Source organism: Saimiri boliviensis, chromosome 1, assembly GCF_048565385.1.
Source record: "Saimiri boliviensis isolate mSaiBol1 chromosome 1, mSaiBol1.pri, whole genome shotgun sequence".
Classification (NCBI taxonomy): Eukaryota; Metazoa; Chordata; class Mammalia; order Primates; family Cebidae; genus Saimiri; species Saimiri boliviensis.
This window is the reverse complement of record NC_133449.1, coordinates 166,995,289-167,016,436: the sequence shown is the minus strand read 5'-3', so window position 1 is coordinate 167,016,436 and position 21,148 is coordinate 166,995,289. Positions and strand designations below refer to the sequence as shown.

Below are 21,148 nucleotides of genomic sequence, written 5' to 3'. Positions count from 1 at the left end.
AGGCTGGAGTACAGTGGCACTATTTTGGCTCACTGCAACCTCTGCCTCCCTAGTTCAAGCAGTTCTCCTGCCTCAGCCTCCCAAGTAGCTGGGATTACAGGCACATGCCCCCACGCCTGGCTAATTTTTGTATTTTCTTTTATTGATGGGGTCGGGGGTGGAGTGCAATGGTGTGATCTTGGCTCACTGCAACCTCCGCCTCCTGGGTTCAAATGAGTCTCCTGCCTCAGCCTCCCAAGTAGCTGGATTACAGGCATGCGCCACCATACTCGACTAATTTTGTATTTTTAGTAGAGATGGGGTTTCACTGTGTTGGTTAGGCCAGGCTTGAACTCCTGACCTCAAGTGATCTGCCCGCCTCGGCCTCCCTGTAAGTACTGGGTTTACAGGCGTGAGCCACTGTGCCTGGCCAATTTTTGTGTTTTTAGTAGATTCAGGGTTTCACCATGTCTGACCTGAGGTGATCCAAAGGTCACCTCCCGAAGTGCTTTTTTTGCCCTCCCAAAGTGCTAGGATTACAGGCATGAGTCACCGTGCCAGCCTCAAACCGTTTCTTAAGCAGACCAGCAAGGAGTGAGACCCTACTCCACAGAGAATACGAGGGCAAAAAAACCCACTATAACCTGTAATGGGGCAGCCTCTCTTCATACCCTCCTCTCTTTCTTAACAGGCCATACCCGTTCATGGTGCCTCCATGCAGAGTGAAACCACTCTTTCCCTGGCCTTTTACACTACACCTGAATGGTCACACTTGCAAAGAAAGAAAAGGACAAAATCCTGCTCTATAGCTTATCCTCCTGTATCTGCCGTACTAGATAACTAACACACTAGATGCCTATGAATATTTCATAAATTGAACTCAAGGGAGCTCCTAGAAGCAAGAAACAAAACAGTCTGTTTCCAAATTGGACCCACAACAGGGATCAATACATGGGTCCTCCTGAAATGACTAAGGAAGAAGCAGCCTTCTGCTGCCCGTGCACTGCTGTCCTCATATGTTCATTTGCTCCACAAGCATGTGTAGCACACCTGCTGTATGTGGACCCCAGATCATATGTTCTAGTGGGAAAAACACATATAAAGTAAGTAAACATGTAATATTTCAGGTGATGTTCATTGCCTCAGAGAAAAACAAAAGATGGTAAGGGGGCTGGGGATGGTGGGAATCGGGTCCAAGAAAAGCCTCTTTGAGTGGGTGGCATTTGAGCAGGATCCGAAAGGAAGTGAAGGAGCCACATTTGCAGCTATCTGGGGGAAAAATGTTCCAGGCAGAGGATATAGCAGCTGTAAAAGCGCTGAGGTGGGGTATTTTGCAAGGTGTGGAGTGGAGTGAATGAGGCTGGAGTGGGGTAGTAAAGGTGAAGAAAGTAGGATATGGGATCAGGGAGAAACCGATGCTCAAATTATGCAGGGCCTTGTAGACCATGGTAAGGATTTTAGATTTCTTTCTGAGTAAGACATGAGGTCATTAGAAGGTTCTACACAGAAAAGTGACACCTTCTGATTTACCAGGACTACTCTGGCTGCTGTGTTTAGAACAACCTGTAGGGGGCAGAGCAGAAATAGGAAAACCACTTAGGAGACGGGCAGAGCCAGGAATTTTCCCCCCAAATTCATCCTTTCCTTCCACATTTTAGCCGGGGACATGGCTGCTCAGAAAAAGGACTACATTTCCCAAACTCCCTTGCAACTAAGCACAGCCACGTGACAAAATGCCAGCAAAAGGGATGTGAGAAGATAACTGCAACTCTTAGGTCATGTTCTTGAGGGCTCAGCACAACTAGACACATTGTGCTATTTCTTTGTGTTTTTTTCCCCAACTTTATTAAGGCATAATTTACAAATAAAAATGTTATATAGTATTTAAGCTGTACAATGTAATGTTTTGGTATCTGTATGCATTGTGAAATGATTACCATGATCAAACTAATGAACACATCCATTACATCACCTCATGTAGTTACTTTTTTTTTTTTTTTTTGAGACAGTTTTGCTCTTGTTTCCCAGGCTGGAGTCCAATGGTGCCATCTTGGCTCACCTCCCAGGTTCAAACAATTCTCCTGCCTCGGATTACAGGCATGTACCACCACGCCCAGCTAATTTTGTATTTTGAGTAGAGATGGGGTTTCTCCATGTTGGTCAGGCTGGTCTCGAACTCCTGACCTCAAGTGATCCACCTGCCTCGGCCTCCCAAAGTGCTGGGATTACAGACATGAGCCATCGTGCCTGGCAGGTTCATGTTCTTAAAGGAATGGACCTGTCCTCCACTTCTTCCTTCTTCCCTTTCCACAGGTTACAATCCCGTGGGTGTGACGGTGGCAGCTGGAGACACCACCTTAAGCCACAAGATGGAAGTTACCTGTTAAAGATGACAAAGCAACAAGCCATGAGGAGCCAGGTCCTTGACATTGTGTGGTGACTATGTTAACCCTGGGCTACTCCTGCACAGGTTCATACATGAGAAAGAAGCAAGCTTCTATCTTGTGTACAACTCTGTATTTGGGGGACAGTAATATCACAGTCTCATCTATATTGTACCTAGTTCTTTTTTTTTTTTTTTTTTTTGAGACAGAATCTTGTTCTGTTGCCAAGGGTGTTGTGATCTTGGCTTACTGCAACCTCTGCCTTCTGAGTTCAACTGAGTCTCGTGTCTCAGCCTCCCAAGTACCTGGGATCACAGGCATGTGTCACCAAGCCTAAGTTTTGTATTTTTTAGTAGAGATGGAGTTTTTCATGTTGCCCAACCTAGTCTTGAACTCCTGGCCCCAAGTGATCTGCCCACCTTGGCTGTAATTATAGGCGTGAGCCACCATGAAGGCCTTTGTTATACCTAATTCAAAGGCTATTGTAATTTCCCAGGCCAGCAATGACAATGGGTGGTTCTGATGAGAGTGTTAGTGGTGTAACTGGGGATAAGTGACCAGATCCTGGAGATAATTTAAAGGGTAGAACTTGACAGCATGTCCTGAAGGATTGGATAAGGGGACATGAATGGAAGAGAAGAACCAGGAATGACTCCAAGGTTGGGGCTCTAGTAGAACAGATTTGCATTGATTGCCCTGGGGAAGACTCAGGGACCAATGAATTTGAGAGGACTATGAGAAAGACTCACGTGGGGATGGCAAGTCGCTGCTGGGTTGCTGGGTATGACCAGGACCTATCAACAAAGCTGGCTTTAAATTCCAGAGATAGATGGTATTAGTTAGGGAGTGAGGAGGGATGAAGAAGAACAGAGGTGTAAGGACAGCCTGGAGGCATCCAGAGATGGGGAGGTGAGGAGCCGGCCACGGAGATGATGGAAGTAGGAGGAGAACCGGGTGTGTCATGGAGGCCAAAGGAAGAGTGTTTTATTGAAAAACAAGTGACCAACCATATCAAATGCCACTGCTAGGGTGAGTAAAATGGGGACTCAGAAGTGACAACTGAAATTAGCAACATGGAAATTGCTGGTGACATTGACAAGAGAATTTGCCTTGGAGCACTGAGGACAAGCAGGAATGGGAAGAGAGGAAGTGGAGACAAATATAGACGATTCTGAATTCCTGACAGGTAGACATTATTAAAGGGATCTAATTTCCACCTTTCCTGTCATAGTTCTAAGCCTCTAAAGGGCATAAGGGCACCCAGCAACTCAATCTATCCAGCTTCCCTTCCACATGAGTCTGAAGCGCTTTGCACTCTCCTCTCCCAAATCTACCCTGCTGCTGGGAGCCCCAGCCTGCCTGCAGCTCTGCCTCTGTCCTACTGACTCCCGAGGCCGCTCTCAAGGACTGCCTTGGCAGGCTAGGCAGCCAGGCCTGACTCTCCTGGATCATAATTAGTGCTGCTGTTAACGATGTTTGGCCTCTGTGGAATAGCAACCTGGGAAGTTCTGATACTTCCAATTTTCCCCCTCAGTGCTTTCCCAGATGCAATTTCCCAGCCAGTGGCATGTGCTCTCCAGCCCTGGGCCCCAGCTGCCTCCTTGCCAAGGAGAATTAAGCCTATGCCTCAGATGCCACTCCAGAGGGCCTAATCAGTTAGCTAAAACCATCTCCTGGTCACTATCATGGCATTATCGTATTAACACAGGCACTGGCTTTGGGGGAGGCAGGGGGCTGCTGTGAGGAAGAGGTGGAGGAACCAGGCCAGCCCCACACAGCACATGATGAGCATTGCTAGTCAGAAAACTGATGATTAGAGAGAAAGGAGCCTCCCAGAGGAGCCCTGGAGTTTTCAGTGGAGATGCAGCTCAACCAGCTCCTCTTTTCTGATGAGGAGCCCACCCAGTGCTCCTTTCTCCAAATGGGGAGGGCCTCTGCAGCCAGAATGCTGGACACTGCCCCATGGCCTGGTGTCCTGGGGCTGGGGCCAGGCCTGGTCAAGTCTTGGGCCCAGCTCTTCTCAGCCACCGAAGCCCCAAGTCCTTTCAAGGCTCTTGCCTTGAAAGTGCTAGCTCATAGGAGTGTCCTGATCTCCCAGGTCTGGAGACTTTACTTCATTGCTCTGATGGGTCTCCAGTTCTCTGGGGCAGGGTGCTGTGGTGGGCTGTATGTCTCAAGGTCTTGAAGGAGAGGCCAGAGGGTTGCCTTGGTTTAAGGGCACCGGAGTTATCTAGACCTTGGCTTCTGCTACATGGGATAAAGATGAAAAAAATCAGCATTTCTAAGGTACCTGCTACATGGGAGGCCCAAGGTAAGACCTTTTTATTGTTGTTGTTGTTTTAGTAAAATAGACATAACATAGACCAGGCACGGTGGCTCATGGCTATAATCCTGGCACTTTGGGATGCCAAGGCAGGTGGATCACCTGAGGTCAGGAGTTCAAGACCAGGCTGGTCAACATGGTGAAACCCTGTCTCTAATAAAATACAAAAATTAGCCGAGTGTGGTGGTGGGTGCCTTTAATCCCAGCTACTCGGGAGGCTGAGGCAAGAGAATCACTGGAGCCTGGGAGATGGAAGTTGCACTGAGCCGAGATTGTGCTTCTGCACTAGAGGCTGGGCAAGAGAGTGAGACTCCCTCTCAAAAAATAAAAAAATTAAAAAAATTAAAAAAAAAAAAATATATATATATAAAATAACGTAAAACCAACCATTTTAGCCATTTTAAAGTATCCAGTTTTGTGAATTAGGTACACTCAAAGTATTATACAACCATCACCACCATCCCACTCTGGAATTTCATCTTCTCCAAATGAAACTCCGTATCCATTAACTCCCGCAGTGCAGGAGCTTACCAATCTGTCTCTGTGACTTTTGTTGTGAGGTAGGAGCTATTTCCCCACATTTTTTTTTTTTTTTTTTTTTTTTTTGAGACAAAGTCTTTCTATATCGCCCAGGCTGGTCTTGAACTCCTGAGCTCAAGCAATCCTCCTGCCTCAGCCTCATGAGTAGCTGGGAACACAGGTGTGTACCACCATGCTTGACTCCCAATTTTTACAGACAAGGACACTGAGGGGCAGACAGGAAAAGCAGTCCTGGCTTTCCCAAAGACAGTCAGGAAGAGGACTTGAATCCTGGTCTGCCTGATTCTCAAGCTCTGTGGTTTCCCATCCTGAGCTGACCAAGATTTAGGGCCATTATGGAAATGGCATCATCGAGTGATGTCACTGATGATTAGTAATTTCATATGTGATGTCACACACTGAACTGTGGTCTGAAGCAGGAAGGCTTCTAGACAGCATGGCTGGTACTCAGGAAAGCTTCCCAAAGCAAGACCAAGCACTGTTAGTCTTTGGCCCACCTCAGAGCATTCAGAAAGTGAGGATCCCCTCACACTGTCCTTTAAATTAGTGCCTGGCTCCAAAGCTGGCTTTGCTCATTCGAAGGCAGTAGGCTCAAGGGCTTGACACCACTCAAAGGCTTACCCTCTGTGGAACAGTGAAAGGAGGATGGGCTAGGGAGGCAGACAGGCTTGGGTTTGAATCCTGACTCTGCCACTCTGTAACCACTTGTGGCGGACTCTTAGGGGAAAAGAGATCCTTTGAGTTAGCTCAGGCATAGAAGTTCAGTCTAAAAATACACGTGGAACCACTGAGGCCTCTCAGAAAACCCCAGGGGCAGGAGCTGAAGCTGAGGAGGAATCTGAATTCAAGACTCCTCAGGGGCTCTTGAGGGGTGAAGAGGTCACAGCTCTTCCTTCTCAGGCTCTGCCCGCCCTCAGTGTGATTCCACCACACTGGGAGCTTCCGCGTCTCTTCCAAGCTCTGCTCCCTCTTGGGGAACTCTGATTCGGGTTGAGGTTGCTAAGAGGGAATTCTATTGGCCAGCTGTCTTTCTGCACCAGGCAATAAGTCAGAGGTGACTGGCTAGCCCGTGGACCAACCGGACTAAGGTTGGAATCGCCCTCTGGTCTAATCACCTGGGGCAGAAGAGGCCTGGGTAGATAAGTGGTGATTTAAACAACTGGGGTGGGGGTGAAGTCATATGGTGTATAATGTGGCCTGCTGCAAAGTCTTGGCCAGTACAAAGTCCCTTAGAAGGGGTTGTAGGGTGGGTAGGCAAACAGTACTAATACACATATTGTGCATCTTTAGGCAAGTTTCTTAACCTCTGTGGGCCCGTCGTTTCCTCATCTATATAAACGGGACAATAACATCTACCTCATAGGGTTTTTGTAAAGATTAAAAGCCCAGGAAAAGATGAAAGGGAACAAGAAAAGTCTCAAAGTCCCTGGCACACAGTAGTTGCTTGATAAACATGGGTTTCCCTTCCCTTCCCTTCTGTAGGAAAGACCATAATTTGTTCTCTCTTGTTCCCTTTGTTCTTTCTCTGTTCTCTAGTAATACATTTTGTTCTCTGTGGGCCTCCGAGCCAAGCACCTAGTAGGAGAGGAAGATGGAGTCCCCTCTCATAATCCTGAAGAACCAGTATTGCTAGCTAACCCTCTTCAAGAGCCTTTGGCAGGACAAGTGATGGGGAGCAAAGAGAGTGCCTGTGTCAAAAGGAAGATAAATGTGCCCCATGCTTAGGAAGACACTATGATGGAATGCCTGGACAAAGCGGCATTTTTCTTTGAAATGCTATGAGACGATAAAAATGAAAATAGGTCTTGCCAACTTGAGGGCCTAGGGCAGAAGAATTATTTCTCAGCAGTTATTCCATGCTCAAAGGAGTTGTCCTAGTCCTCAATCAATCATTGACTCAGCAAATATTTATAAAATGTCTACTTTGTGGCTGTCTCTGCTTTCACAGAACTTACAGTCCCACCAGGGAGAGATAATAATCAAATAATCCTACTAACGAATATACAAATAAAAACCACGGTAAGTGTTACGAAAGAAGGGGGCCTGATTCTATGAGAACTTTTAGAATCTGACCTAGATTGGGGAACCAGACCATGTTAAAGATTTGGACCTTTATCTTGAGAGCAATAGGAGGTTGTTGAAGGGTTTAAACAAGGTTTTGGCATCATCAGATTTGCGTTTTGAATTGCTCTGGTTACAATGAGGAGAACAGATTGAAGGAGGCCTGTTGTGGTAATGCAGCAAGAGATAATGGTATCTTGCTTTAATAGTGGTGATGGTGGTAGAGACAGAGAGAAGCTATGGATTAAAGAGATGTTTAGGCAACAGCAGCATTGGCCAGGAGCAGTGTCTCATGCCTATAACCCCAGCACTTTAAAAGGCTGGGGTGGGCAGATCACTTGAGGTCAGGAGTTTAAGACCAGCCTGGCCAACATGGTGAAACCCCATCTCTACTAAAAATACAAAAATTAACAGGGTATGGTGGTGCATGCCTGTCATCCCAGCTACTCAGGAGGCTAAGGCAGGAGAATCACTTGAACCTGGGATGCGGAGGTTGTAATGAGCCAAGATCACACCACTGCACTCCAGCCTGGGCAACAAAGCAAGACTCTGTCTCAAAAAAACAAAAAAAAAAAAAAAAGAGAGAGGAAGGAGGGAAGGAAGGAAGGAAGGAAGGAAAGAAGGAGGGAAGGAAGAAAGGAAGGAAGGGATGAAGAGAGGGGAAATAACATTTCCAGGACTTAATGTTTGATTAGATACGGGATGAGGAGGAACACAGTGACAAGGATTTGGGCTTATATAAATGGTTGGAAGACCAGAAGTAAAGTCTTAGACATATTGCCTTTGAGACACCCAACTGCCAAAATTGAGCCGGCAGCTGGATACATGATCTGGAGCTCCAGGGAGAGGTCAGGCTGGAGATGACAAATGTGTAGGTCATTTACTCAGAGGTAGTTCAAAGGCAGTATATGAGCTTGCTTAAGGAGAGAGTAGAGTGAGAAGGAAAGAGGCTTAGGACCAACTCTGAGGAACTCAGATGTGTCATTTAGGGCAGTGGTTCTGAAAACGTGCTCCATGGAACCCTGGGGCATCCCCAAGACCCTCTCAAGGGACTGTGAGGTTAAAACTATTTTCTTTCCTTTTCTGCTTTTGTTTTTTGTTTCTGTTTTTTTATCAGACAGGATTTCACTCCCGCTGCCTGGACTGGAGTGCAGTGGTGTGATCTTGACTCACTGCAACCTCTGCCTCCCCAGGCTCCAATGATCCGCCTACCTCAGTCTCCTGAGTAGCTGGGACCACAGGTGTACAACACCACAGCCGACTAATTTTTGTATTTTTTTGTAGAAATAGGTTTCGCCATGTTGCCCAGGCTGTTCTTGAACTCCTGGGTTCAAGCCATCATCTCACCTCGGCCTTGAAAAGTGCTGGGATTACAGGCATGAGCTACTGTGCCCAGCTAAAACTATTTTCATAATAGTGTAAGATATGATGTGTCTTTTTCATTGTGTTGACATTTGCACTGACGGTGCAAAAGCAATGGTGAGTAAAACAGCCTGTGCCTCAGCACAAATCAAAACAGTGGTGCTAACCTGTACTAGCAGTCACCGTACACTTCACTGCCATGTACATGCACTAAAAGCATTTCCCGTTTACTTAGCAATGTTCTTTCAGCCAGTATGGGCCTGAAATAAAAAAGAAAAGAAAAAAAAACGAATGTTCTTGATCAAACAGTAAAGATTATTAATTTCTACTAAACCTCAACCCTTGGGTACTTTTTAAAAAATATTCTGCTGGGCACGGTGGCTCACGCCTGTGGCTCATCCCAGCACTTTAGGAGGCTGAGGCAAGTGGATCACCCGAGGTCGGGAGTTTGAGACGAGCCTGACCAACATGGAGAAACCTCATCTCTACTGAAAATACAAAATTATCCAGGCATGGTGTCACATGCCTGTTATCACAACTACTCGGGAGGCTGAGGCAGGTGAATTGCTTGGACCCAGGAGGTAGATGTTGTGGTGAGCCAAGATCACGCTATTGCACTCCAGCCTGGGCAGTAAAAGCAAAACTCAATCTCAAAAAAAAAAAAAAAAATCTGACAGCTGGGAGCAGTGGCTCAAGTCTGTAATCCCAGCACTTTGGGAGGCTGAGGCGGGTGGCTCACCTGATGTCAGGAGTTCGGGACCAGTGTAGCCAACATGGTGAAACCCCATATTGTAAAAATACAAAAATTAGCCAGGTATGGTGGCGGACGCCTATAATCCCAGCTACTCAGGAGGCTGAGGCAGAGAATTGCTTGAACTCAGGAGGTGGAGATTGCAGTGAGCTTGCTTGAACCCAGGAGGTGGAGATTGCAGTGAGCTGAGGGTGTACCATTGCACTCCAGCCTGGGCGACAAGAGGGGAACTCTTAAAAAAAAAATTCTGACGAAATAGAACACATAAAGCATTTCTGCTGTATCCCAAGTACAGCGATAGTCCCCAGGAAAAGCACTTTTCCAATTGTCTTTGTTTCAAGCAGAGGTAGCCTCTTTTTTCATGGAATATCATTTTGTTTTGTTCTGGGTTTTTTGGGTTTTGTTTTGTTTTGTTTGGTTTGGTTTGGTTTGGTTTTATTTATTTATTTATTTATTTATTTATTTTTTGAGATGGAGTTTTGCTCTTGTTACCCAGGCTGGAGTGCAATGGTGCAATCTCGGCTCACTGCAACCTCCGACTCCTGGGTTCAAGCAATTCTCCTGCCTCAACCTCCTGAGTAGCTGGGACTACAGGCGTGTACCGCCATGCCCAGATAATTTTTGTATTTTAGTAGAGACGGGGTTTCACCACGTTGACCAGGATGGTCTCAATCTCTTGACCTCGTGATCCACCTGCCTTGGCCTCCCAAAGTGCTGGGATTACAGGCTTGAGCCACCGCGCCCAGCCTGTTTTGTTTTTTTTTAAAGACGAGATTTCACCATGTTGGTCAGGCTGGTCTTGAACTCCCGACCTCAGATGATCCACCCGCCTTGGCCTCCAAAGTGCTTGAATTATAGGTGCAAGCCACGATACCCGGCCTGGGTTTTGTTTTTGTTTGTTTGTTTGTTTGTTTGTTTGAGACAGAGTCTTACTCTGTCACTCAGGCTGGAGTGCAGTGGCACGATCTTGGCTCAATACACCCTTGACCTCCCATTCTCAAGTGCTCCTCCTACCTCAGCCTCCCAAAGTGCTGGAATTACAGACTTGAGCCACTGCTCCTGCCTATCAGATTTTTTTTTTTTTTTTTTTTTTTTTTTTTGAGATGGAGTTTCAGCTTCCAGAGTAGTTGAGACTACAGGTGCGCACCACTAGACCGGGCTAATTTTGTCTATTTTTTTGTACAGACAGGTTGTCACTCTGTTGCCAGGCTGATCTCTAACTCCTGGGCTCAAGGGATCCTCCTGCCTCAGCCTCCCAAAATGTTGAGATTACAGGTGTCAGCCATGGCACTCAGCAAGGAGAATTATTTTTACTTGAAAGAATAACAAAGAGACAAACTACGATTTTTCATATTTGAGTGTCTGGCAGATAGTTTTCCAAAAATGAACAAAGTGAGCTTATTACTTCAAGGAAAACAACTGACAGTATTTGTTGCCAATAATAAAATTCAAGCTTTCAAGTGAAAAATTAGAATTTTGGAACACTTGTATCTGTCACCATGAACTTGAAAACTTCCCAATACTTAAAGACTTCTTTGATGAGATTGATAGTGATATAATGAATGTAACTTTAAAAGTATTGTGTAATGAAATACATCAACCTTTAGAAGCTATATATAATTCAGTGGACCTATATTTTCCAAATGACCAACGAACAATGTTACAAAATCTCTTCAAAGTTTGAGATTAACCAATGGATTTTAATGTAATAGAATAGGAGTTGATTGATATGATTTCAGATTCCATATACCTTTAAGAAACTATATTTCCTCTTTAGTATAGTGGTGAGTAAAAAAGAAACGAAAGAAAAAACTATTTGTGTCAACTTCTGGTGTAGTGTCCAAGAAAAATATCCACAAATATCTGAAGACTAAAATATTTCTCACTTTTCCAACTTGGTGAGGCTAGATTTTCTTCATGTCATGAATTAAAAAGAGATATTTAGGAAATGACAGCATTGGCCAGGCACAGTGGCTCACACCTGTAATTGCAGCAACTTAGGAGGCCAAGGCGGGCAGATCACTTGAATCCAGAAGCACAACCAAAACAGCATATTGAAATTGATTAGGCCGGGTGTGGTGGCTCACACCTGCAATCCTAGTACTTTGGGAGGCTGAGGTAGGTGGATCACTTGAAGTTAGGAGTTCCAGATCAGCCTGGCCAACATGGTGAAACCCTGTCTCTACTAAAAATTCAAAAATTAGCCAGGTGTGGTGGTGCATACCTGTAATTCCAGCTACTCTGGAGGCTGAGGCAGGAGAATGACTTGAACCCGTGAGGCAAAGGTTGCAGTGAGCTGAGATCATGCCACTGCATTCCAGCCTGGGTGACAGACGCTATCTCAAAAAAAAAAAAAAAAAAAAAAAAAAAAAAAAGATTAATTGCAATAAGAGAATAAGATAAGAGAATCCAGTTTTTGGGTTTTTTTTTTTCTTTCTGAGACGGAGTTTTGCTCGTTGCCCAAGCTGGAGTGCAATGATGCGATCTTGGCTCACTGAGACTTCCACCTCCCAGGTTCAAGCAATTCTCCTGCCTCAGCCTCCCAAGTAGCTGGTATTATAGGTGCTACAGGCGTGCACCACCATGCCTGGCTAATTTTTTCGTATTTTTAGTAGAAACGGGGTTCACCATGTTAGCCAGGATAGTTTTGAACTCCTGAACTCAGATGATCCATCTGCCTCGGCCTCCCAAAGTGCTGGGATTACAGGCCTTAGCCACTGCACCTGGTGAGAATCCAGGTATTTTCTATTAAGCCAGTTATTAGAGATTTGTAAAAATGTAAAACATGCCAATTTCATCACTATTTGGGGGGGGGGGAAATATAGCACATTTTTCACCAAAATGTGTTAGTTATGTTAACACATAATGGCTTATTTTTGGTATTTTAAATTTAAATGTATTAATAAATATTCTTTCAATGTCTCAGGCTTTCTTTCTTTTTTTTTCACATCAGATGGGTAATGTGCCACCATCATAACAAGGTTTGAAGGAAGCACATATCACACACGGGCATGAAAACCCAATCATCCTACTTATGATCTATAAAAAGATCCTAGTTTTCATTTTGAATACAGTAAATACCAATAGCGTTACCCAGATAAACAAAAGCTCTTAAAGACTTCAGTCATTTTTCGGAGTATAATGGAGTCCTGAGACTGAAAATTTTGAGAATCACTGATTTTTTTGCTTTGTTTTGTTTTTGAGACAGATCTTGGCTCTATTGCTCAGACTGGAGGTCAATGGTGCCATCTCGGCTCACTGCAACCTCTGCTTCCCGGACTGAAACCATCCTCCCACCTTAGCCTCCTGAGTTGCTGGGACTACAGGCATGCAGGACCACACCCAGATAATTTTTGTACTTTTTAAATAGAGACAGCGTTTTGCCTTGCTGCCCAGGCTAGTCTCAAATTTGAGAATTGGCTGATTTTAAAATAGCCATCCACTGGGCACAGTGGTTCACACCTGTAATCCTAGCACTTTGGGAGGCCGAGGCGAGCGGATCAACCTGAGGTCAGGAGTTCAAGACCAGCCTGGCCAACACGATGAAACTCCGTCTCTACTTAAAATACAAAAATTAGCTAGATGTGGTGGTGCATGCCTGTAGTCCCAGCTACTTGGGAGCCTGAGGCTAGAGAATCACTTGAACCTGGGAGGTGGAGGTTGCAGTGAGCTGAGATCATGCCACTGCACTCTAGCCTGGGCAACAGAGAGAGATTCCATCTCAAAAAAAAAAAAAAAAACCAAAAACCAAAAAAAACACCCATCCATTTGTTCTCAGTGATTTAGCATCTCCATGGACAAACAGCTGGAATAAGAAATCTCTCCTAACTTGTAAGTATCTTGAGGGACAAGGAAACATTACAACTCACAAACACACATAGTATTTCAAGTCTCTAGAGATGGACTCCATCAGTTCTAAAAAGGCTCCCATCAGAAAGCTCCCACCCTGTCCTCATTCCAAGCAATGGCTCAAATGATTCAGTGAAACTCAGCATCTTACTTCATCAATGCCACCCTCTCTTCCCACCAGCACATTCTACCTTTGATTTCTCCAGCTGAGATTGGTCAGGGGCAGGGCCACAGGAAGGGAAGACGAAGGGGGCAGATAGGGTCAGACCTGTTCTAAAACGCCAGCACATTCAATTTGTTGGGTATTTTGCATGAATTTCCTCTTGAGTTCACAGGCTCCTAACTCAGCAGAATTAAAATGGGATGAAGTAATTAGAGCAGCAGCCTGTGAGGATGTTCTGGGCCTAGCATGCGTAGGGAATGTGGGGCAGGGGGAAAGAAAAAAGAGAAGAGATCCTTAAGGCAGAAGGTGAGGAAAGAGACTCGTCCCAAGGGTCAACTCCTTGGGAAAGACTCTCCCAGCTTCCCTAGGTCGCTGGTCAGCAGCTCTCCACTCAGCTCTGCTTCCTGAGAACCTACTCCTGGTCTAGCGCTTCACAGTCAGGCTCCAACCTCCTTTTCTAGTCCCCCTTTCAGGCACTTCCACCAGATGCCCCTCACCTCTACCCATGCTAAGCTCATCACCCTATCCCTACACTACAGTCCTTTCTGTCTCTGTTTTTGCATTTATTACACTGTGTTGAAATAATTGCTTATACTTTTTGTTGTTGTTGTTGTTGATATGGAGTCTCGCTCTGTCTTGCCTAGGCTGGAGAGCAGTGCTGCGATCTCGGCTCACTGCAGCCTCCACCTCCCAGGTTCAAATAATTCTCCGGTCTCAGCCTCTTGAGTAGCTGGGACTATAGGCATGTGCCACCACATCCGACTAATTTTGTATTTTTAGTAGAGACGAGGTTTTACCATGTTGGCCAGGCTGGTTTCGAACTCCTGACCTCAGGCTTCCCAAAGTGCTGGCATTATAGGCGTGAGCCACCGCACCCAGCCTGCTTACACATTTAACTCTCCTGTGAGACCATTGGTTCCCAACCTCTGGATGTCATGCATGTATGGCATCCTCCTCCCTAAGCAAATCGCCACCTCATCATAAGACTTTCACCCTTTGGTCCCCAGACTGACTCCTACATTAGTTTAAACCCACAAGCTTTAAGTTAAAAGCAGGGTGATGCAGCCTTGTGGGTGTGTTATAGTTTGAGTTTAGGTGCTAATGCTATGTTAAGAGCATGCGTGTGACTATTTCAGGGGTATAATTTGAAGGGATTGGTTTGTGGATTATTTGTGCCTGGGCCATGGAAACTCTGAGAACCTGGCTAATTTTGATAAAAGTTGGTGACCACATTCCGTTATCCTGTAAAAGAGGCTGTTGGTGTTTCACCAGCTTTTCCTGGTGGGTCCATCTGTAGAATTGCTGTCCTTCTTCAACCAGATGGATGAACCCAGGTCTCTTGGGCCTGTAGACTCCTAGAACATCAGACATCTCTGTGATGTCAGGAGGAAGAGCCCTTGTCTAGAAAGGAGATTGCTGAATTCCAAGTCTCTCTCCCTTTGTTTATCTGTCTCTGTCTTCCTCTTTCTCTTTGTGGCACTAAGATTTATTAGAATGTGGCTTAATATAGGCACTAGGGCTTGCCTATGGTGTTCTGGACATATAAAGCCCAGATGTTCTTCTAATTCTTCCTGAGCAATGATACCAGGAAGTTGACAGCCAGATGGATGTTGTACGGAGGCTCATTGTCTGTCATCTTGACATAGCCAAGAGTCATGGCCAGATAGAGCCCCTTCTTCATCTGGAACTTGATTTCAGACTTCTCATCAACTTTGGCCACCATGTCTTCACTGTGCGTCACCAGGGAAGGGAACCTCCCTTCCTTATTTAGGCCTGGGCCCAGGATTTGTGGGATTTGCCTTATCAGAGACCCTAAGGCCAAAAAGGCATCATACTTGTTGAGTGTCTTGCCCTTGCCAAATTTCCTCAGCACCTTGATGTCCATGTGGGAGACATCCACAGCCTTGGCCTCATCCCAGTGCTGCTGGCCCCCCAGGACACACGTGGAGAAACTGGGCCAGGGAGTAAACTTCAGATGGTAGTGCCCAAGAAGTGTTCATCCTTCTGAGAGTCACAGTTCTTCCAGTTGATCTGTAGCTTCACTGTTTCCAAAAGCTACTGGCACTTGCTCTTGCTCCTGTGCAGGACTTCCCGCACTGCCTCCTACAGGGTCTTGAGAGGCTGCTGCTCTTGGTGCCTTGCACAGCGGTAACAAGAAAAGGGCTAATCCTGCCTCTCTTGAGGCCTGGGGCTCTCCCATTTCCTCCCTTCTAGATCTAGGGAGGGTAGGGAGTGGCATGAGAGCCTGCATTTGTCATGTCTGGTAAATCCATGTTCCTTAATTAAGGTCCACTTTATTTTATTTATTTATTTTTGAGACTGAGTTTTGCTCTTGTTGCCCAGGCTGGAGTACAATGGTGAAATCTTGGCTCACCACAATCTCTGTCTCCCAGGTTCAAGTGATTCTCCTTCCTTAGCCTCCTGAGCAGCTGGGATTTACAGACATGTACCACCACGCCCAGCTAATTTTTTTTTTTTTTTTTTTTTTTTTTTTTTTTGAGACAGAGTTTCGCTCTTGTTACCCAGGCTGGAGTGCAATGGCGCGATCTCGGCTCACCGCAACCTCCGCCTCCTGGGTTCAGGCAATTCTCCTGCCTCAGCCTCCTGAGTAGCTGGGATTACAGGCACGCACCACCATGCCCAGCTAATTTTTTTTATTCTTAGTAGAGTCGGGGTTTCACCATGTTGACCAGGATGGTCTCGATCGCTTGACCTCGTGATCCACCCGCTTCTGCCTTCCAAAGTGCTGGGATTACAGGCGTGAGCCACCGCGCCCAGCCGCCCAGCTAATTTTTTTTATTTTATTTTATTTTTAGTAGAGACGGGGTTTCGTCATGTTGGTCAGGCTGGTCTCGAACTCTTAACCTCAGGTCATCCGCCTGCCTCGGCCTCCCAAAGTGCTGGGATTACAGGCATGAGCCACCATGCCTAGCCAGGTCCACTTTATTAGATGAGAAAAGGTCACTCCAGTCTCTCTTTGGCTTTTTTGTTGTTGGTGGAGTTTTTTGTTTTGTTTTGTTTTTGAGACAGAGTCTCATTCTGTTTCCTAGGCTATTGTGCAGTGGCGTCGTTTCAGCTCACTGCAAACTCTGCCTCCTGGGCTCAAGTGAGTCTCCTGCCTCCGCCTCCCAAGTAGCTGGGACCACAGGCATGTGCCACCACCTCGGCTAATTTTTTTGTAGTTTTAATAGAGACAGGGTTTTACCATATTGGCCAGGCTGGTCTCGAACTCCTGACCTCAGGTGATCCACCCACCTTGGCCTCCCAATGTGTTGGGATTATAGGCATGAGCCACCATGCCCTGCCTTAGTCCCACTTTTGGAATGAGAAAATGAATCTTTTTTTTTTTTTTGAGACAGAGTCTCACACTGGTGCCTGGACTGGAGTGCAGTGGCATGATCTCAGCTCACTGCAACCTCCGTCTCCCAAGTTCAAGCAGTTCTCCTGCCTCAGCCTCCAGAGTAGCTAGGATTACAGCTGCCTGCCACCACACTCGGCTAATTTTTTGTATTTTTAGTAGAGACGGCGTTTCACTATGTTGACCAGGCTGGTCTGGAACGCCTGACCTCAAGTAATCCACCCACCTCAGCCTCCCAAAGTATTGGGATTACAGGCATGAGCCACCGTGACTGGCCAGAGGAATTGAATCTTTAACCAGTAACACCACCCAACACACACACACACACACACACACTTTTTGTGATATGACAAATATTGCTTAATTTTCATTTTGGCAAGCAAGGAAATAAACAAACAAGTCAATGGTGACTACCATCTACTATCAACATGTTTTTTTTTTTTTTTTTTTTTTTTTTTTTTTTTGAGACGGAGTTTCGCTCTTGTTACCCAGGCTGGAGTGCAATGGCACGATCTCGGCTCACCGCAACCTCCGCCTCCTGGGTTCAAGCAATTCTCCTGCCTCAGCCTCCTGAGTAGCTGGGATTACAGGCATGCACCACTATGCCCAGCTAATTTTTTGTATTTTTAGTAGAGACGGGGTTTCACCACGTTGACCAGGATGGTCTCGATCTCTCGACCTTGTGATCCACCCGCCTCGGCCTCCCAAAGTGCAGGGATTACAGGCTTGAGCCACAGCGCCCGGCCTTATCAACATGTTTTGAGGAAAGAATGTACATAGGAATAGGACCTCAAACTAAAGAGAAAAGATCTTATATTGAATACATTTAATTTTCTTTAAAGACTCACTACATTGTCTCTTGCTTTTTTTCATTTCATCATGGTAGTAAAATAGACCAGTGAATGCCCTAGCATGGAGTCTGGGAAGAACATAATTAGCCCATGATCTCCTCTAGGCAGGGAGTGGTATGTGTTCATTTGTGTATTTGCAGGACCTAACTCAGAGCCTGGCTCATAGTGCTCACTACATCTTTGTGGAAGAAAGGAAGAGAAGAAGGGAGGAAGGAAGTCCTCATTGGAGGACCAGGACAGGAGACAGCTCTTAAGCCCCATTGTACTTGGGACCCTGGAACAACTGCCTCCACCAAATTCTACTCTGTGACCTCTGTTTTTTTGGTTGGAGGGGACAGAGTTTCGCTCTTGTTGCTCAGGCTGGAGTGCGATGGTACAATCTTGGCTCACTGCAATTTCTGCTTTCCAGATTCAAGCAATTCTCCGGCCTCAACATCCCAAGTAGCTGGGATTACTGGCATGTACCAGCACACCCGGCTAATTTTTTGTATTTTCAGTAGAGACGGGGTTTCACCATGTTGGCCGGGCTGGTCTCCAACTCCTGACCTCAGGTGATCCACCCACCTCAGCCTCACAGAGTGCTGGGATTACAGGCGTGGGCCACTTCACAGGGCCCTGTGTTTGTGGTTTCTATCCTTATCTCCCCTACAAGACTGTGGTTCTTGAAGGGCAGGTACCACGATTTTTTCTGTTCTCACATCTCCAGTGTCTGACACCAGTTGTGAATAAATAACTGAAAGGAAAAAGCCCAAGGAATCAACCAGCTAACTAAAGTCCCTTCTTTCTGGGCAGTTCAGAATCAGAGACAACTATGGATTAAGGGACTACAATTAAGTTCTGTGAAAGTTGTCAAAATTAAAATAGTCACTAATGTTAAGAAAACTCAGGGCAGACCATGAAGAGAGGGTTTTCGTGCTTTTATACCTGATTTAAAAAAAAAAAATCACAAAAGACTGTAAAACCCACAACCTTGCACGAAGGCCTTCACAACATTACTTAAAAAAATACTTCTGCGAGGACATCTGCCCAGCAACTGCCTGTGGCATCACCATCACCCTTGGTATTGATCTTTAAAGCCAAGGATAATTATTTTAAAATAATTAGGGAATCTTCCTAATTTTTTCTTTAAAAGCCTTTGTCAGGTTGGGCACAGTGGCTTATACCTGTAATACCAGCACTTGGGGAGGTTGAGGCATGCGGATCGCTTGAGTCCAGGAATTTGAAATCAGCCTGGGCAACATGACAAAATCCCATCTCTACATAAAATATAAAAATTAGCCAGGCAGCCGGACACAGTGGTTCACACCTGTAATCCCTGCACTTTGGGAGGCTGAGGCATGAGGAACATGAGGTCGGGAGTTCAAGACCAGCCTGACCAATATGGTGAAACCCCATCTTTACTAAAAATACAAAAATTAGCTGGGCATGGGGGCTCGCACCTGTAGTCCCAGCTAGTCAGGAGGCTGAGGCAGGAGAATCACTTGAACCCAGCAGGCAGAGGTTGCAGTGAACCAAGGTCACGCCATTGCACTACAGCCTGAGCAACAGAGCAAAACTGTGTCTCAAAAAAAAAAAGAAAAAGAAAAAATTAACCAGGCATGATGGTACATGCCTATAGTCCCAGCTACTCTGGAGGCTGAGGTGGGAAGATTTCTTGAGCCTGGGAGTCGGAGGCTGCAGTAAGCCAAGATCGCACCACTGCACTCTGGTGTCTCAGAAGACTTTGTCTTCCTTTACCCCCCTGAATACTCACACAGTTTACTATGGCATGCACATTTCCATTGCAGTGCTCTATTCCAAAATAAAGGTATTTTTCTTTTAGAGAGTCTCTCTGATCGTTATTTAGGTTGACAGTTCCTTCTTGCATAGGGTATAAAAAGTGGTCTGAGGCCAGGCGCGGTGGCTCACGCCTGTAATCCCAGCATTTTGGGAGGCCAAGGCAGGTGGATCCCCTCAAGTCAGGAGATTGATACCATCCTGGCTAACACAGTGAAACCCCGTCTCTACTAAAAATACAGAAAAATTAGCTGGGCGTGGTGGCATGTGCCCATAGTCCCAGCTACTCAGGAAGCTGAGGCAGGAGAATCACTTGAACTCAGGAGGTAGAGGGTGCAGTGAGCCGAGATTGTGCCACTGCACTCCAGCCTGGGTGACAGAGGGGGACTCCATCTCAAAAAAAAAAAAAAGTGATCTGAGACAACTCCACTCCCTAATCAAAACACCAGTGCAGATTTCATAGCCTTTAATGCCTGAGGCAGTGCTGAGGCTGCACAAGTAATATTCAGGTGTCCTTTCATCCACAAAATCACTAACACAAGCCCGTTCACCCTCGCCTTGAAGCCATCAATGCCAAGAGCACCAACAGGAGCTTTAGTGCTCAGGAAATGGAAAGAGGGCCCGGGTCGAGGGCTTCAGATTCAGGTTTTTGTTGAAACTGAACTTACAGCTGGAGAGTAGAGTCTGGATATGTTGATCCCTCCTACACGCTTGCCAAATATAAAATGTGGGAAAACATACGATCTTGCCCATGAAACTGTCCTTGCCTATGGTCTTTTTCTGCTTGTTCCTAATTGCTATTATGATTTTAATGAGTCACCCTTCATCAAGTCCACATTCCATATCTTTCAGCTATTACACTAAAAAAGTAGGGAGGGCAGGAAGTTGAGGCTGCAGTGAGCCATGATCGTGCCACTGCACTCCAGCCTGGGTGACAGAGCGAGAGCCTGTCTCTAAAAAGAAAAAAGAAAACAAAGTGGAGCAGGATGTGCTTGTTGACTCCTAACTTTTATGTAACGTGGGCATGCTCAGATTCCTCTGACCCGGGCTCCACCTGCCTTCTGACAGATTAGCTCTGAAGAAGTTCAGAAAATGCCACCCCAAAATGTGATACTTTGGGCCTCAAACTTGGGAAACAGCAAATGCAGGGAGAGGCTTTCTCTGAACTTCCCTCATCTGCCTAAGGACAGATCCTCCAAGAGGAACTCCACTGTCATGAATCCCCTCCCCAGATACCTCATCAACCAGGGAAGACTAACCCAGAGAGGAAACTAGAGCCCCACTTCATACCCAGACCCTCTTATGATGTCACCTGTTCTGAGGGCCCATTCATCTTGCCCCAAAATCATTCACAGTCCCCTAAGTTGCCTACATCTCCCCTCACATGCGCACTATGAAGAGGGCACAGAAACTTCTACATCTCACTGGGTTTGGAGGTACTCACTTTTCTTTCATGCGATGCCGGGTGCATGCAATAAATTTGTATAATTTTCCTCCTGTTAATCTGCCTGTTGTCATTGTATTTCATAGACTCAATAGTTGAATCTCAAAAAGTAGGGGGAAAGTTTTCCCTCCCTTACAGCTCATTCCAGCAATTTCTAATTGAAAAATCAGGGACACGTGTCCCCATCCAAGTCCAGACACACTTGCAGGATCACAGAATTTTAACCTTCTCTGGAGACTTATAGCAACTTGGAGGTTATCATCCCCTGAGGACAGGAGAGAAGTTGGGAAAACCAAGCGGCAAAGTG

The 21,148-nt window shown here is 45.9% G+C and overlaps 1 long non-coding RNA gene, 1 other non-coding gene and 1 pseudogene across 2 annotated transcripts in view; all 3 read right to left on the bottom strand.

Moving 5' to 3' along the window:
- Positions 1 to 1,762: 1,762 nt before the first annotated feature.
- The window catches only part of LOC141580202 (uncharacterized), a 92,527-nt gene continuing 73,141 nt past the window's right edge, over positions 1,763 to 21,148 (bottom strand). Inside the window, exon 3 of the long non-coding RNA XR_012512307.1 lies at positions 1,763 to 2,359. This is a non-coding gene — a long non-coding RNA (uncharacterized LOC141580202). The remainder of the gene's footprint in view (positions 2,360 to 21,148) is intronic.
- On the bottom strand, positions 11,832 to 20,730 carry LOC101036230 (large ribosomal subunit protein uL1 pseudogene; annotated as a pseudogene).
- LOC120365887 (small nucleolar RNA U13) lies at positions 12,348 to 12,451 on the bottom strand. The gene has a single exon (XR_005580725.1). It is a non-coding gene; the product is annotated as a small nucleolar RNA U13 (small nucleolar RNA).